The sequence below is a fragment of the Orycteropus afer genome, unplaced genomic scaffold, assembly GCF_000298275.1.
Source record: "Orycteropus afer afer isolate SDZICR_OR568_19922 unplaced genomic scaffold, OryAfe1.0 scaffold00002, whole genome shotgun sequence".
Lineage (NCBI taxonomy): Eukaryota > Metazoa > Chordata > Mammalia > Tubulidentata > Orycteropodidae > Orycteropus > Orycteropus afer.
In genome coordinates, this window is record NW_006921589.1 from 18289221 (window position 1) to 18304410 (window position 15190).

Below are 15190 nucleotides of genomic sequence, written 5' to 3' on the forward strand. Positions count from 1 at the left end.
TTTGGTCAATGACATGAGACAAAGTATATGTGAACTGCTGTATGAAAAGTGAACTTACTCTGTAAATCTTCATCCAAATCCTAATAAAATAAATAAAAATAATGGGATCAAGCATAGCAAAAAAAAAAAAAAAGAAGATATCTTTACTGACTTGGTTTTTTTGGTGATAATTCTTTTCATAATAATAAGCAGGATATGTACTCTGATTCATTCAAGATTATTCACATATTCTTTTAAAATTTAATGGACAGGTAATCACTGATGATCTAGCAATATAACATTATTATTTTATTGTATTTTCTTTTGTCTCTTAAGGAGTTCTTGTGGTGTAGTGGTTAAGGCATTGCGCTTCTAACCAAAAGTTGGTGGTTCAAACCCACCAGCCACTCTGCAGAAGAAAGATGAAGCAGTTTGCTTCCATAAAGAGTTAGTCTTGGAAACCCTCTAGGAGTTGCTATGAATTGGAAACAACTCAATGACAGTTTTTTTTTTATTTTTTTTATCTCGAAAGGTAAAATATCTTACAGGTACGATTTCTCATAATGATTTTCAAAGGTAGGTACTTTTGTTTTCTGGGGAAAGAGGAAAACTTTCTTTTCCTAATTTAAAACATTTGGCATTCATCACAGTTGTTAAAGTACATTTTTTGAGTTCCAAACCTCATAATAGACTAAAAAATCAGGAACTGATCACCTACATATAGGGAATTGACTGTCGTGCATAGGTACTGCTAATCTGTTTTAGAATGTGGCTTGTTATGCAATATTCATTGAATGAACAGTGTTTTGGAAGCACCTACCGCGGGTCCTGTGCCATCCTAGGAGCAATGGAATGTGTGAAAAGCATTCTCCTAACTTTAAGGGGCATGAAATATAATTGGGAAATTGTAAAACAAAAAGTCCAGACTATACTAAAGGAACAGAGAAAAAACACATTGAAGGACTTCACTAGAGAGGGAAGAAAGACTTCTCATTGCAGAACCTGTGTTGTCTGGGAAGATTTTGTAAAGGAAGCAAATCCTGAAAACTTAGTGAAATGTGGACTGCTGGAGAGGGGTTCTAGGCAGAGAGGACAGTGTCAGGACAGGAAAATTAGCATCTGTGAGGCACGGTGATTCAAGTAAGTCATAGATAGAGCTGAATTAAAACAAACAGAAATCAGCGATTGCCCTGAATTCACTTCTTGCATATGGCACAAATAGAAACTTGAATTTCCTTAAAAAGATTATTATCTTAATTAACTTTAAAAAATGTCATTAATTGGTGGGAATGAGATAATAATACAGAAAATCATGAAAGCATAAGGAAGAAAAACAAACCAAGAAATGTTCAATTCAGATTTTCCATATTTCGGAAATTTTTCTTCTGTCAAAGTATGAATGCATGTATTTACATAATTGGAATCATACCTTATATGCTACATACTTTTGATGAGTAAAATTACAAATAAGTTACCTTTTTCTACAGATGACATCTGTATCTCCAGGATTGACTTTTAGAGACACAGCCATTTAATTATTTCTTTCTCAGTTTGTCGACTTTCCCTCAATAGTTGAACATTCTACCTAATCCCGATGTTCCTGACATATTAAAACAGAGTAGTAAGAAGGAAAGAAATAGGAAGTTCATATATTTCTCATAACTGGATGAAGTCGTATGGAAAAATGGAAAATAGAGACTGTTCATTTTTATATTTTTGTCTATTATGATTCATATGATTTCTTGGAAACCCTATGAGGCAGTTCTACCCTGTCCTACAGGATCACCATCAGTTGGAATCAGCATGATGGCAGTGAGGTTTTTACTGTGTTCATTTAATGAGTGCAGAGTGTGTGCTAGGAATGGTGCTAGACTATGGTGAGAGGACAAGGCAGACAGAGCCCAGCTCTCATTGAACTCACAGTGCACAGGGAATAAAGGCATGTGATTAGGAATCCTAGCACAATGTGGTAAATACTATGGCAGAGGAAATGCAGGATTTTATAGTAACCCCTAATCTAGGCTGGTTCAGGAAGTCCTTTGAAGGCACAGAATGTAGTAGTGACTAAAGAAGCCAAGAGGTGACTAGGGATTAGTTATAGGCCAAGGAGGGGGAGAGCATGAGTTTCAAGCTGAGAGAACAGCATGAGTGAATTTTCTCAGACCATGATATGTTAGAATCAAAACAGCCATAACAAAACTATGGTTGGAACACAGGGTATCATTAGGGGTATGGTGACTGATAATGAGACTGAAGAGGTCAAATCAGATCAGGAAGGGTCTGGTAAGCTATATGAAAATTTGAATTTTAAGAATGAAGATTCATGAAAAATTATAAACTGAGAAGTGACATGATCACATTATGATTTCACTAAAAAAAACTATAAAAGATTAGTTACCATATTTTCACAAATAGCAAGCCAATGTAAATAATATGCACACAGATATAATGGATGGAAATTATGAAATGATATAAGTTCTGTCATAGCATGCCCATGCGTACACCACACATATGCCATTTCCAGGACTGATTTGGCCTCATTTACCCTCATTCAATAGTCCAACAAATGTTAGTTTTGATCATTTTTGTATCATAAAGGTATAAGCCATAGTCAAGAATTCGTGGATCAAGTTTGATAGTATCCTGGTGCAAAAAGGGTGTGGAAGTGGCGTCTGACCTCCTCTAACTTCACAAGAGGGAAGAAAGATCCAGAACAACATCAACAGCCCAAGACTGACTCCTATGAAGCAGAGATAAGACATACCACCACCTTCCAACTTTTTATGAATTCTGACACCAACCATTCCTCCCACAGTATTCTCTTCTGGGTCTGACAGTTCATTGTAATGGCCACACAGACCTCTCACACAATACGCACGATTATGCGATTTATTAGGAAGACAACAGGTTAAAATTCAGTATCAGAAACAAGCCAGTATACACTTCTTCAATCAGGACAGCTTCTTCTCAGCCGTGCCCCAGGCATGCTTCTCTGTAGCCTCAGCTTCTGCCCTGCTTACGCAAGGGTTACAGATCTCTTTCAGCTCTGCTGATTGTTGCCCAGAGAGGTACCCCACTCGGGCAGCAAGTCTTCTGCCCAGAGGCACTCAGCTTTCTTGCTCGTGGGCTGGGAAGCTCACTGCTCTGTCTCATCCCATGCTGTTGGTTTTGTTGCCTTTGCTGCTATCATTTCTCACCTTCTCATCAAAGTGTTACAGCTCCCTCTCTCTCTCTCTCACACAACACACCTGGGTCAAGGAGGTTCAGTGCAGGGATCCCAGGTCCAAAGGATACAGTCCATTCCATCCTGTTCTTTCTTGATGGTAGTCACGTCACCCCTTTCTGCCTCTAGGATGGCTCATTTTAAGCCTAGCATGATGGCAAAACTGACCGGTGTCTATGTTAGGGTTCTATACCTTATTTGCATCGTCCCAACCACACAAGGGCTCTATGTGCCTTATTTACATTATTAGCAAGCTATCCAATCCCTTTGGTGGGCCACAAGCTTAGTTTCCCCCACCCCCAGTCATCTGGTAGGAGTCACAAGGTAGAAGAGCCATATTAAGTAATTCACTGTACCTCACTGGCAATCAGAAAATAAAAAATCAAAATTGTGCATTTCCTCTGGAGCAGTTTGCATCTGGGCTGAAAGTGATGGAGTTCTTTGTAGCTTATCTATGCACAGGTACGTAGCACCATGGCGGGTGGGGCCTGTTGGCCATTTGTACCTGGGTCCCACAATGCCAGCCTCATGTGAACCCAGGCTGCAGGACAGTATGGATGCAGGTGTGCACAGCTCTGGGCCCACCCCACAGGGCCCCCCGGTGGTCACTTCAACTCTTTTTGTCCAAGCTAATGAAGTGTGATATCTCTGCTACAGTGGCACAACCCACAGCGTCCGCATAGGTGGAAAATTCAAACAGCTTGAATATGGCAGCCAGCTAGCCTGAACTGCCAGGGAGGTAGAATGCATGTGGCTGAAGCATGTTAGCCTCACCTGCATGAGTGGCCTTTTTGGCCAGTGGTGTAGAGATCTCCACTTGGCAAGGGATCTTTCTGGGGCAGAAAAAGTGATTTCTTCCTGCATTGGAGAAAGTGGTTTGCAGAGCAGGGAAGGAACCTTGCCAGGAGAGAGCTTCTTTAGAAACTCACAGGTAGGCTGGCTAGAGTCTGGTTCTGGGAATTGAATCTCCATGTCAACAGGTACCAAGACAAAGATTTCACATGAAATCTGTTGGACAGAAAACAAAGTAAAATTGAAGTCAGAAACACATATCAAACATTGGTATAGCACACTTATGAAAATATTGTCAGGGGTTGGATGAAATGCAAAAACATACAACACGTATTTTTGTGTGTAAAAATATGGTATTTCTAGTTTTAATTATTTGTCGACTATCACTATGATACTATATATCACTCACATTAAATTATAAATTATTCACAATAACCTTGCAAGGTAGATGCCATTCTTCAAATATGTGGATGGAAAACTGAACTGAGGGAGGTTATGTTTGCCCAAAGTCACCTAAGCTGGTAAAAGGCAGAGAATTAAAAAGACCTATTTTACCACAAAAATCCCCCCAGTGGACAAGGCTGCCTTCCAATTATACTCAGAATTGGATAAGGATGACAAATTTTATTTGAAACCTAACTACAACTGGAGGAGCTTCAAAAAAAAAAAAAAAAAAGGTGAAAAGGTGTGGAGGAGGTGAACTGGGCCAGGTGAAAGAGTTGAGGGAATCCATTCCTTTTAGCAACAGATTCTGCTCTCCTTGGTTTGAGTGGGTTCTTATGCTCAAGAACTTGTCCGCCAACTGATGTAATCCTTTCAGAATAAGCAAGTTTTCTTTTACAAAGGGGAGTTTGATTACATTGGCAACTCCAAGCAGTCCTCATTTCTTAGATTGTTTGAGTTTCTGGGATCATCTTAAATAGAGGAAATAAAAGCGTTCCTACTGGAAATAAACAGGACAATTTGAAAGGTAGTCTGCAATTTGTATGACAGTATCTAAAGGATAAAAAGCAACTAAGAAAGTTTTAGTAAGGCATTAAGACAGATAGGCAATGTAGGAGAATTTCACAGAAAGTTTTGGTGTCCATCTTTCATTGCTTATTGAATCTATTCTTGTTCAATCATGTATCCTGCATTTGAATTCCTCATTCCTGTAGTCTATCTGTAAGTAGCAATTTTTAGTGAAATATAAACAATACTACTCAATTGCTATTGGTCATAGTGGCAAAATGTATAGCATATTTATGAATTAAGGAACGTCTGTATACAATCAATTATTCGAACAGAACAAAGGGGCATGGCATGGTTTAAAATCAAGAAGGGAGTGTGTCAGGATTGTATCCTTTCACCATATGTTCTGGTTACCTACTACCACTCTGATAAGAATATACCACAAATGGGATGGCCTTAACAAACAGGGGTTTATTCTCTTACAGTTTGGGTGGCTAGAAGTCCAAGTTCAAAGTGCCAGGCTCTAGGGGCTGTGTGAAAGCCCCTCAGCCTTGGGCTTCATCTCTGCCTCTTGCTCCCAGCCCACTGAAGCTAGAGGCATCTCTTCACTCAGGCAGCTAGCTACTAGCTGCTGAGGCTAACAAGCCCAAGGTCAGTAAATCAAATAGCACAGTCCCAATATTATCAAACCACACAGCAGGCCATTAATTCAAGTCCATTGAAAGTCCCAAGGTTGGCACAGCATGGCAGGCTGTTGAACAACATGGCTATATGCAGTGTTCAAGCATGCCATGGGCTAGAGATGATTCCCAAAGCTGTTTCTTATATACAGGAAGCAGACCACATACCCAAAGGCAGCCACTCAGTTGCTCATAGTAGATTCCACCATGGAGTTGATTACCAGTCTCATCATGGGGAATACTACATTCAGCTGCCCAGCTACGCACCCAGGCCCAGCCAAGTTGACACACAAACTTAACCACCACACCATACTTATTCAATCTGTATGCTGACCAAATAATCTGACTAGCTGGACTATATGAAGAAGAACATGGCATAAAGATTGGAGGAAGAATCATTAACAACCTGCAATATGCTGAGGACACAATTTGGCTTGCTGAAAGTGAGGATGACTTGAAGCACTTACTGATGAAGATTGAAAAATACAGTCTGCCATATGGATTGCATCCCAATATAAAGAAAACAAAAATCCTCATGACTGGACCTATAAGCAGCATCATGATAAATGGAGGAAAGATTGAAGTTATCAAAGACTTCACATTGCTTGGTTCTATGATTGACTCCAATGGAAGCAGCAGTCAGGACATCACATGAAGTATAGCACTGGGCAAATCAGTTGCAAAGGACATCTTTCGAGTGCTAAGGAGCAAAGATATCTCCTTGAGGACTATGGTGCGCCTGACACAAGCCATGATATTTTCAATTGTCTCATATTCATGTGAGAGCTGGACAATAAATAAGGAAGACTGAAGAATTGATGCTTTTTAGTTGTGGTGCTGGCAAAGAATGCTGAGAGTACCATGGGCTGCTAACAGAACTAACAAACAGATCTGTCCTGGAGGAAGTGCAGCTGGAATGCTCCTTGGAAGCAAGATGGCCAGACTTTGTCTCACCTAATTTGGTCATGTTGTCAGAAGGGACCATTCCCTGGAGAAGGATATCATGCTTGGTAAGGTGGAGAGTCGATGAAAGAGGGGAAGGCCTTCAATGAGATGGATTGACACGGTGGCTGCAATGATGGGCTCAAGTATAGGAAGGATCTTGGAGCTGGCACGGGACTGGGCAGTGTTCGTTTTTGCTGTGCATGGAGTTGCTATGAACTGGAAATGATGGGACCTAACAACAATAACAACATAGACAATCAAAGAGTTTTCAAAGCCAGAATTATTCTTAGAGATAATTTAATCCAGTCCCCTATTTTATGGATTAGTAAACTGAGATTCAGATTGGCTTAAAGAAATAAAAAACCATTGTTGTCAAGTCAATTCTAACTCATTGTGACCTCATAGTACAGAGTAGAACTGCCCCATTGGGTTTCCAAGGCTGTAATATTTACAGAGGAGCTCTGGTAGTGTAGTGCCTTTGGCACTTGACTGCTAACCAGAAGGCTGGCAGCTCAAACCCACCGGCCACTCCTTGGAAGGAAGGTTGGGCAATCTACTTCCATAGTGATACTGCCTCAGAAACCCAAGGAGGGGTCACTTTGAGTCGGGTCTGACTTGACAACACATAACAACAACAACTACAATCTTTCCAGAAGCACAGTGCCACATCTTTCTCCCACAGAGCAGCTCGTGGTTCATACTGCTGACCTTTTGGTTAGCAGTCAAGCTCTGAACACCTGTGCGACCAGGGTTCCTTCAAATTGTCTTAGAAATATATTATTCTCTGGATAGTTCTTTTTCCCCTAAATACATTGTAATTGACTCCATACCACCAAAATTTGTTAAAGCAATCTGATTCAAACAAACAAATAAAAGATCTTCTATGTTATTTATTTAAGGAGGTCTGGTGGCACCGTGGTTAAGGTATTTGGCTGCTCACCATAAGGTCGCTGGTTCTAACCCACCAGCCACTCTGTGGAGAAAAGACCAGACAGTCTGCTTCCGAAAATATTTACAACCTTGGAAACCCAATGGGGGTCACCATGAGTCAGAATTGACTGAATGTCAGGGCGGTATATTTTTATTTTTTTGGTTATTTCTTTATACAAACCAAGTACCAAATCTCTAACTTATTTAAGTGGAAAGGAGCTCTGGTGGTGTGGTACCTAAGGCATTTAACTGCTAACCAGAAGGTTGGTGGTTCAAACCCACTAGCTGCTCCACGGAAGGAAGTTGGGGAATCTACTGTAAAAATTTACTACTTCAGAAATCCAGTGGGGGGTCTCTATGAGTCAGACTCAACTTGATGGCAGTGATTTTTTTTTTTACCTTAGTTTTTAATTGAAGTATAGATACTAGATCAAAAAGAAAACAGAGTATAGTTTATGATGAATTATTCATTTTATAGGCAAAGCAAGATATCAATCTATTTCTTTGCTATTTTCTTCTTTTGAAGGTGTTTTGACTCGCTCTAGCCTCCCGTATTGGCAGCAGCAAAGAATGTTCCAGTAAGGGAATTGTTGAGGAAGTGTTTGATAAAAATATATTAGCTCCATAGAGAAGTATATCCAGTTATTTCAGCTCACCTGGTTTGACTGCAGAGTGTTACTTCATAGTGAGGAAGTGGAGCATTTAACGTCTTGCTCACCTTCTACGTGACCCCTTCATACCACACCTCTGTTGGGAGACAAAAGCAAACACAGAGTTGAGAATTCCCAAGGGTTGAGGGCCAGGTAATCCTTTCATAACTACCCTAATCTGATACTCCCTGACTAAGGTGGGACTGTGCTAGTCTTTGAGAAAACTGAAGTCTCCCTTTCTTTTCTTCTTCGTTTTCCCTATTTCTTTTGCTTAAAATTAATCATCCCACAATCCCAGATATTTTATATGCTCTTATAATAATTAATTTACCTGCTTTTCCTTGGAAATTACTACCTTAAAAGAAAAGCCCAAGGCCACTACCATCAAATCGATTCCAACTCATAGTGACCCCCAATAGGTTTCTGAGGCAATAAATCTTTACGAAAGTAGATTGCCCAGTCTTGCAACCGTGGAGTGGTTGGTGGGTTTGAACCACCAACTTTCTGGTAAGTAGTCAGATGTTTTAGGCACTGTGCTACCAGAGCTCCTTAAAAGAAAAACAAGTCACAATCAAAGTTTTGTTATGTGACAGTATTGCTGACCTGAGAATAATCAATTGACTGTAAAGTAAAATAACTGTCTTATACTCACAAGGAAGCATCTGAGTAAAAATCTCAAAGTACCTCACAATCATGGTGATTTTTTTTCTAAGTGGGCCATAAACAGGAGTTGCGGGATGAGACATGGGGAGTGGTGTCTTAAATTCCAGAAGGAATGAGGCTTCCTTGCAGAGTCATAGCCCGCTGGACCCTTTTTCATGGAGAAGACAAGGCAGACTTTGGCTTACTTTGTTTGTACTGGGAGTAGGACTGGGGAGCAAGAGAGTCTCTGGTCTTTAAAAAAGTCCCCACATCTTAGCATTTAAATAGGAAGATTTGCTGCTCCAGCCTGAATGTAGTTGTCCTGAAGAGCCTGGACTCTTTATCTTGATTCCCCAGACCGCCTACCTGGAGGTTAAGACAGGCTTAAATTCTAATGTCCTTGACTTTGTTTAGTTGGGAACTTTTGAGGTTCTCTTTAGCTTCTGACAATTCCATGGTCTTTAGAGAGAGAGAGGATACTCTTGCATTCTTCTCTCTAAAATTCTAATTAAAAAAAATAGAAAACAACTTATGATCAGTCTACCCAACCAGAAAATGGTAGCACCAAATACAATAGTTATGAAAGTCTTCATGCCCTGGCATGAACTAAACCAAAAGACAAACCGATCTCACTGCCATTGAGTTGGGTCTGACTCATAGCAACCCCTCCTTGGGTTTCTGAGGCGGTATCTTTACAAAAGTAGATTTCTCAGACTTCCCTCTGAGGAGTAGCTGGTGGGTTTGAACCACCAGCCTTCTGGTTAGCAGCCAAATGCCTTAGGTACTACCCCACCAGAGCTCCTCTGGATTGAACTAGAGACTGATAAACTAGAAGGTCTGCTGGCATAGTGTCTAAAGCATTTGACTGCTAACCAGAAAGCTGGTGGTTCAAACCCACCAGCCACTCCAGGGGACTATTGTTGTTATGTGCCATTGAGTTGAACCTGACTCATAGCAACCCCTCCTTGGGTTTCCAAGGTGGTATCACTACAGAAGTAGATTGCCCAACATTCCTTCCGAAGAGTGGCTGGTGGGTTTGAACTTCCAGCCTCTGGTTAGCAGTCACTGATAAATGCAGCCCTGAGCCCACAGATGCTAAGACCTGACCATGTGTGTTTGAATTCTGACTTTGTTACTTACGATCTTTATAATCTTGACTTTTCTAGCTCCAGTTTACACATCCACAAAATGGACATTAGAATATTTCCTTAGAATTTTCTGTGGGGGGAAAAAAAGAATGAATATACATACAGTGCTTAGACTAGTAGGAGCTCTGGTGGCATAGTGCCTAAGGCACTTGACTGCTAACCTGAAGGCTGGTGGTTCAAACCCACCAGTCACTCCTTGGAAGAAAGGTTGAGCGATCAACTTCCATAGTGATTCTGCCTCAGAAACCCAAGGAGGGGTCCCTATGAGTCAGGTTTGACTGGATGGCACATAACAATAATACTTGGACTAGTAGGAACTCTGGTGGTGTAGTGCCTAAGGCATTTGACTGCTAACCAGAAGGCTGGTGGTTCAAACCTTCAAACCCACCAGCCATTCCTCGGAAGGAAGGTTGGGCAATCTACTTCTGTAATGATACTGCCTCGGAAAACCAAGGAGGGGTTGCTTGAGTTGGATCCAACTTGACAGCAGTGGGTTTGGTTTTGCTTTAGTTTTACTTAGACTAGTGCCAAGCACATAGTAAATACTCAAAAAGTATTGGTTCTTACAATTTAAATATGATCAACCCCAGGAAAACACTAAGGCACACAAGCATAACTGAACTATTTGTGACCATAAAGCAAATCACTTAATTTTTTTTAGATACCAGAGATATTCAGGCCATCCTTCGAGTAACTCCAGGGGCACTTCACATGTTTTTTTGCAAATGAAACATCTGAAATTGAGCACCTTGTTGATCATGGTATGTTTTAAATTTCTCCTTGAGGTTCCATTGTGTTGTGGGTTTTTGTGTTTTTTCCCCCCCTTCTTTCTCCTGTGCAAATAATGAATATATTTAATGTAATGGTCTATATTGATTTCTTCTGGCACCAGTGAATAGAATACAATTTATCTAGAACTCCTGAAAATGAGAACAAGTATATTTTTTCCACAGGTCACTCCCAGATCTAAGACTCCTGTGTGTTCGTGTGTTTAGGAGTGCAACAAATTAACATATAAACCCAAGTGATTCAGTCCCTCCAGAATTGGATGGAAAAGTTATCTAAATTGGTGTTGTTGCTACTGCTGATAAACCTGTGTGAAAGTCACCAATCTTCTAAAGCAGGCCTTTCAGTGAATATTTAAAAGGATGAAAAACCAAGCCAACTGTTAAGTATTGAGGAGTACTACATGTAAGGCATTTTATAGGTGTGAGATTAAAAGAGAGACATTCTTCAGAGGGGCACTGAGCAAGTCCACGCCATTCCTGCTTTTAATCGATGGGCTCAAACATAGCAACAATTGTGAGGATGGTGCAAGACTGAGCAGTGTTTTGGTCTGTTACACCAAGGGTCACTATGAATCGGAAACCACACGATGGTACCTAACAACAACAACCACAGAGATTTTTAAGGGAACTCTGTTCATAAAATGAAGGACTATTACACTACCCAATCCAAACCCATTGCCGTCAAATTGACTCCGACCAAAAGCAATATGACAGAGTAGATCTGGCCCATAGGGTTTTTAAGGCTGTAAATCTTTACGAAAGCATACCACCTTATCTCTCTGCCACAGAGTGGCTGGTGGGTTTGAACTGTTGACCTTCTGGTTTGCAGAAGAATGCTTTAACCATTGCTCCACCAGAGCTCTTTGGAATATTGCACAGAGGAATAGAATTTCAATCCCACTGAAATGGCATCTACTCTTAAAATATCTGAATTCTCTCATAAATGAAAACTGTGTTGATTCCAGGAAGAAAAACAAAACGAACAAAACCTTAGATGTGAAATACTGGAGTTGGAGAGACCCCTAACTTTTCTTCGGGATTTTAACCTACAAAAGTTTGTAGCCAAAAATCCTGCCAAAAGGACTAATTCTTGAGTGGAGTTTTGCAGGCTCTTTTACAATAGTAACATCAACTGTCTCTTCTGTCTCCCGTGGGGAAAACTTCTGCCAAAAGGGCTCTATTTGCCGCCTGGCTGCTTTCTGTACAACTCTTCCCTAGTCTTTTGTTATCTGGCCAAGTTAAAACAAAACCAGCTAACAAGTACAGGTGCCAAGCATTTTTCAAAACACTCATATGCAATAACACAGTTAATCGTTACAACTGTCTTCTAAGGTGAGTTCTCCTCTTTTACAAATGAAATGAGGCATCCAGAAATTAAGGAATTGCTCATGTTTGTGCATCTGAGAGAACAGAGCCAGGATTAAGCCTCAGGCCATCCAAGTGCAGACCTTCTGGTCTCTTAAACCCTTCTTCAAGGAAGTGAGTGGTCCGGGGTGGGTGCAGGAGATTCATCTATGGGGCAAGTTTTCTTAATTTTCTCATCTAAGTCAAAGTTTAAGAAAATAGAACAAGACTAGCTCTAATTGAGCACCTGAATTTCCTGAAAAACTTTTCACAAAGTTCATCTAAAAATGGCCTCTGACAGAGAAGTGGCACTGAGTGGCCCAGGGCAAAATTGTGACATGGGTCAAATTCTATCTGTAAAGAGGTGGTGGTGGTGGTGGTGGTGAGGGCAGACTACCACTATTTAGGGAAAACCCATTATAAACTGCTTGGAATAGAAAGTGAGACCCTGAGGGCATGGACACTGAAGAGAGACAGTGAGAAATATTTGTTATTGCTAATGGGAGGAGAGGGGAAGTGAGATGAGATTGATGCAAAGACGAGAAACATAACATAGCCAGAGTTTGGGAACCACATGGCTGGTGGAGGCAGTTATCTGTATACAACAAAGTACGTTTAAGAATGGAACTTTGTCATTTGATTGGAAGGTGTTTACACTTCAATGTAAACCCTATTAAGCCTGCAGCGCTTCACTGGCTTGCATACATCCACATGTCTTTTGTGATGGGAGGAGGTGGTTGGTAACAATTTTGGGAGAGTGGAGTATCACCTCTGTGTTCAGTAACTCACTAATTCACTGCCCTCGAGTCAGATCCTATTCATAGCGACCCCTCCTTGGGTTTCCAAGGTGGTATCTCTGCGAGAGTAGATTGCCCAGTCTTCCACCCGAGGAGTGGCTGGTGGGGTTTGAACCGTAAGCCTTCTGGTTAGCAGTCAAATGCCTTAGGCACTATGCCACCACAGCTCCCCTGTGTTCAGTAGGAATACTAATAGGGAAGGTGGAGCACAGGAGCCAAGAAGGTTATGTGAGCTTAACCACGTGCAAATTTGCAGAAATCATAAGAGCGGTCCTGGATGTACACGAGCCTTGGAATGAGAAGCGTTTTCTCAAATATCACCTAATTTCAAGAGGCAGGGTGGCCTCAGCTGTCATGAGAATGATAAATCTCCTAGTCTGGGTACACTCCTTCTTCTTAAGTACCTAGTGTTCTCAAGAAGCCACTTGCTCAATGCACTCCAAATTTAGCTTTAGAACTTTCTTGACAAAATGGAGAATTGATTCATTGTCCATTTTTAATATTCCACACTCTCTTGACCTTTTAGAAATAGGAGCTATTTTTCTCCTTTGTTACTGAAAAAAAAAAAAAAAAAACCCAGCAGTTATTTTCATTGGTGAGACTCTCCGCAAATCTTTTATTTTCTTCTGGAAATGACCTGGGGCTCCTTCCACACAAACACCGAAACCAGAGTCATATTATCACTGTGTTCCTAACCCTGGAGACACTTAGCATGGGTGTGGGTTTGCATAACAGGGAAAGTAGCATTGACCTGGTACAAATGCTAATTAAATGCTTTAAAAATTCAGGGATAATGCTACAATGATATAAAGGTACATGTGTGTGTGTGTTTTCTGGAAATCATCTAAATGTATTTGTCAATGGCTACAATGTTAGGGTGAAAATAAACAAACAAAAAAATTTTGCATAATGGAAAGAGAAAATGCCTCCTTCTTCCAGGGAAGTTGGTGACTCACTGTGTGATAATGTAAGTCACCTAGTCTCCATGTTCTGTTTCCCACCTATAACATGGGGACTGGAACACTTGAGACTGTCACCACCCAACAAAGATATCTCCAAGATAAGTGAAACTCATGTTATAAAGTATATATGTTCTTGGGAGAAAGGATTTGCATTTTGTGGGAAGAGAAGTTTATGGGAATATAGGCATTTAAAGACTCTCCTGATTCTATGATTCTATCCAAAATAACCAAACCAAAAACCAAACTCTCTGCTGTCAAGTTAAATCCAACTCATAGTGACCCCTCCTTGCGTTTCCAAGGCAGTATCTCTACGGAAATAGATTGCCCAGCCTTCCTCCTGAGGAGTGGCTGATGGGTTTGAACTGTCAACCATCTGGTTAGCAGTCAAATGCTTTAGGCACTACACCACCAAAGACCCTATCCGAAAGAGAGTAAGTAAAATCATATTTAACAGCAAAACTAACAAGAGAAACCCAAGTTATATTGGAAAGGGGAGTGAGTGGAATGGGAGAGGGAGTAGAGAGAAGGCAAAAAAAACAAACAAACAAACAAAAAAAAACACCCCAACATTCCTCAAGGAGAATATGTATGAATTGTATGTACTTTTTATTTTATAAAGAGAACTGCTAAACCACATTCCAGAGTCTGCTGCCTAAATTCACTAATAATTCACATTTCCAGAGACACCTGTATAGTCAGAACAGTTCAACATTCAAAGCACACAGACTCACAGATTAACAAATGACAAACATGAGCACAAAACCTCATTGTCTGGCAGAATGCTCCTTAAACTGAATATGTAAATTTGAAGGAAAAAATATAACCGACTCTTTCTTTTTGCCCTTTTGAATAATTGTTATGTAGGAAATAGAAGTTTCTGAGGCTGGTTGAATTAAACAAATTAAACAAATATTTTGTGCTTGCTCATGATCAAAATAAGGAAGCTGCTTGCCCTCAATTCTCTAAAGGAAGATTCAGAAGAAAAGGGAATTGCAGTTAATCCTTTCCCAGGTCACACCTAAAATAGGTCTCTGTTCACAGGGACAGGAATTCTAACGATACAGTGGTTTACCACTCAGCTGTTAACCAAAATGTCAGCTGTTCTAATGCACCAACCACAGAAGAAAGATATAGCAGTCTGCTTCCATAAGGATTTAGAGCCTTGGGAGCTCTGGTAGCATAGTGGCTAAAGCACTTGACTGCTAACCAGAAGGCTGGCGGTTCAAACCCACCAGCCACTCCTCGGAAGGAAGGTTGGGCAATCCTACTTCCGTAGTGATACTGCCTTGGAAACCCAAGGAGGGGTCGCTATGAGTCGGGGCCGACTCGACGGCACATAACAACAACAACAAACCCTAC